This window comes from Salminus brasiliensis, chromosome 10, assembly GCF_030463535.1.
Source record: "Salminus brasiliensis chromosome 10, fSalBra1.hap2, whole genome shotgun sequence".
NCBI lineage: Eukaryota > Metazoa > Chordata > Actinopteri > Characiformes > Bryconidae > Salminus > Salminus brasiliensis.
In genome coordinates, this window is record NC_132887.1 from 11,212,824 (window position 1) to 11,216,777 (window position 3,954).

Sequence of the window (3,954 nt, forward strand, 5' to 3'; positions counted from 1 at the left end):
GCTATGCGAGACAGGCAGTGGTGAATTATGTAAGTTTTTTGGATGTCTTTTCTGGGGGGAATGTACGAGATCAAGCTAAATGATTCTGCCTGGTTGTCATAGTGACAGTATGTTATATGAGAAGTTTCTTTGTGTTTCTCTGGCTTAGATAGGGCACAGTTAAAGCTGCAAACCTTAATGTGTATATGGGAGGCAATGCTAATTTATTCTTGAAGACATACTGCATTGTTGGACATTGTGTTGTGCTGCTGTATACACCTTAGAGAGAAATACAGTCTATTGACATTTAGTCATTGATCCTAGTCTGGGTCATTAATACTAGTCCTTTATGTAGAGTGCTATTTAGTCCAAAACTGAGCCTTTCTCTCTGTCCTGGAGGAAGACTTATAAACATATATAACTAACAAAGAGGTCAGATGAAGGCTGCGTCTCATTTCCTCCGTTACTTGAAGAGGAATTTTTCAGACTGTATTTGTATTAGAGCCTAAGTGTGTAAACAACGACTACATGAAAATACTGAGAACCTATTTTTAGAATACTGTTTCCCATCATGAGCTACAAATCTCAAATAAAGTAGCCCTTGTCTCCCCTTTAACAGAAAGACAATGACCATCTTTGAAATTTCTAAACAGCATGCTTCTATCCTTTTGAGTATTCAGAGTTCAGGAAGCCAGGCTGCTTTCTCATCTCACAAATATGGATGTTCATGCATTTCCTGTGTTGATCACACAGCAAAATATACCAAACAGAAGGTCAACAGGATGTTTAGCTCAGAGGAGTCTCCCAGACATCCAGCAGAGGTGCTGCTGTTTGGAGACTCCTGGAGTATTCTGACCTGTAGATTTTGACACATCCTATAGTATCTACTTTTATTCTGGGATCAGTGTTTTCTGGCATCTTTTGTTTGATTAGTAATTTTTGTATTTTATAGGATGGGAAATTATTGTTTATCATGTTTATTGTGGTACAATGGGGGAAACTGTATTTTGCCCCATTATCTTAGACATTGTGTATCTGAGTAAAATGGCAATATATATATTTTTAATGCACTATAAAATGATGTGTTTGCAGATTAAATTTAGTCAACGTATCTAGTATTTCCTCAGATTCTTTACATTTATGACATTTAGCTGACGCTGTTATCCAGAGTGACTTACAAAGGGTAACCACCGTCTTACAGAGGTGGGCCAATGTAGTATTAGGAGTCTTGCCCAAGGACTCTTGGTGTAGCGCAGCATAGTCACCCAGACCGGGAATCGAACCCCACATAGTGTGGTAGCTCACTGGCAGGTAGTGGTGCTATCTGTTGCGCCACACCGACCACAGCTTAATGGTAAGAATATTCAACTTCAGCAGTTTATTCAACTTATTTAATTTTTTTTTTACGTAAGTAATTTATTCTAAATTAAAACAAGACCAGATCACCAGATACACATACTCAAAATATCAAAATATAAAAAATTTAATTAAAAAAATCTATAACAAAAGTGCAGTAATTTGTTAAATCAAAATAAGGAATATTATACATGTTAAGACTAACTGTAGATATTTAAAAAGACATCATTTTTGCAGTGAAGATAAGCTGATTAATTAAACCTCCTTAACCTAAACAATGTATGTCTTTAGCAGTGTTAAAGGCGGTGCTCCTTTTAGAAGTAATCACTACAGGAATGTCTCAGCCAGTGAGACTCCACCTTGTGTTGTTCATCACTTCCACTTAATGGCTGCTCTCTGAATGTGTGAGAACATCTCGTCATGCTGCTCTGGCTTTCTCATGACAATTCCCTACACAAATAATCTGGACAAGTATTTCTTCTCTCAGGACATTCCTCCACCATTCCTCAGAACATGGAGCACACCACTCTGACAATATGTGCCCTTGGTGAGTTGAGCTCCGAATTCTTCCAGTGTCACACAAACATTTTCCATTTCTGTGAGTTCCACCCAGTTCAAATCTTGAAAGGAGAAATGTGGGCTGTTCACAGTCTTGTGGCGGCCATTGCTGTCCCTTGGGATTTTGCAGGTCTCACTTAATGACAGGAAGAAAGCCAATCAGCTAATCTTGTCAAGTATGGGGAAGAGGGAGCCCACAGGCTAGCCCCATTCATCAGAAGTGTAGCGTTTATGGCTCAGTCACATGATCACAACACTGCATACTTGCTATTTAGTGCTGGTCTGGCCTGTGAAGAACACTGCCTGCCAGGTATGCTAATTGCAGGTTGGCTGCCAAGGTGTTGAAGTCTAGAAGGAGGGGTGCAGCCTTTGATATGTTCCATTGTATGTAGAGTTGTGTATGTAAAAAAAAAAAAAGCAGCAACAGCCTATAATGGAGCTCAATGGGACTTTGAGTGCATGTAGTTAAGCTTACTGATAGTAGCTCAAAGTCCAGGTGCTTTAGACATATATGGCCAAGTCCTGCTGATGTAAATTCTCGCCCGACTCCCTTGTCTGTAATTGTAAGACTGTTTGAAAGGAGTGGGTTGTTACTGTAGAGGGAATCATTGATGCTTGCTATGGGTGTGTCCATGTGGAGTCACCCATAATTCCACTGAATGAAAGGGATTAGTGATCATGAGAGTGTGCCTTAACGCACTTATCGTTTGCAGATGTGAACTGTGTTGGGGTTAATACAACATTTATTTGATTTGGGGATTAAAAGTTGGTAACTCCCATTTGAATAATTCATCGAGAAGATGGGAAGGGTGGAGGAGCATATGTTCAGAACACTAAGAGGATATTAAAAGTGTGGAGGAAATGAAATTGCCCTCAACTACACTAAAAGGAAAATCAACATGATTCCTGCTGCCAGTCTTTAAGAGATGTTGGACGATTTCACAATATTTTTTAGACTTCCCGTTTGATTCTGTTTTCCATTTGAAAGAAGGTAAAAAAAAAAAAAAAAGGCTCGGGCCTACCCACGCACCCTCTAAAGATCCAGAGACAATATGTTACCCCCCCCACTCAGGCTCAGCTGTGCAACTCCCCCCTCCACCCCCCATTTCCCAAGATTCTTCTGGGAGTAACAGGCAGTTCCTTCTTAAAGAGCAGCATTGTGCCCAGATTATTTGATTGTTTTCAGATGTTGGAGCATCTTGCGCTAAATAGCATGGCACAAGGCTGCTCGGATTCTCAGGGCCAATCTTATCCAGCCTTCACAAGACAAAAAAAAAAAAGATCCACCAAGTCCCTGGTAATGGATATAGCCTACAACTCATGAAGTCACCCCACCAATGCTAGATTATGAACAATGTGCTCTCTCAACTTCTGCAGCCTTGGAATGTACCACTTCTGAGGCTGCTGGAGGGGTGTCAAAGACGGTCCCTGCTTCGCTTCTGCGTCGATTTTGAAAAGGGGGAATGGCTGAAAGTCAAGTGCTGAAAGGTGGCCATATGGAAAAGGGGAAAGAAGGAGGGAGGGAGGGACTGAGGGGTTTGTGTGTGCTCCTCATGCAGACATGAACGAGGGTGGGGGCTGTGGGAGAAGTTGGAGGCAGCCGGAGAGTGAAGGGAAGGACCAGTCCAGCGTGCTGCTGGGAATAATGGGGCTGATTCAAGCTTTTCAAGCATATAGTCCCGTGCCTGTCAAATAGCATGTACAAGTAGACTCTGTGTGTGTGTGTGAGCCTATGTATGTGTGCGTGGCTGGGTCTGAGTGTGTGCATGCACGATACTGGAGTAGTGTGGAGGGGAAGCAGCTCCACATGCTGAATGGTGCTTTTGTTCTGGGCCGGCTGTGGCTTTTTTACATTCGGCAAACCCTGCAGATACAACTGCCTCTGCATGAGAGGAGCATTGAAATGAGCTCCCTCCGCCCTCCCCTTTCTCACCTCTCCCCAGTCCCCCAGCTCGCCTCCTCCCACTCCACAGTCACTTATCCCCTCCAAGTGCAGCTCACATGTTTGAGTGTGTGGAGCTGAAGCAGGTACTGAGCCATACTGTGTGGAGGCTTCTGTGG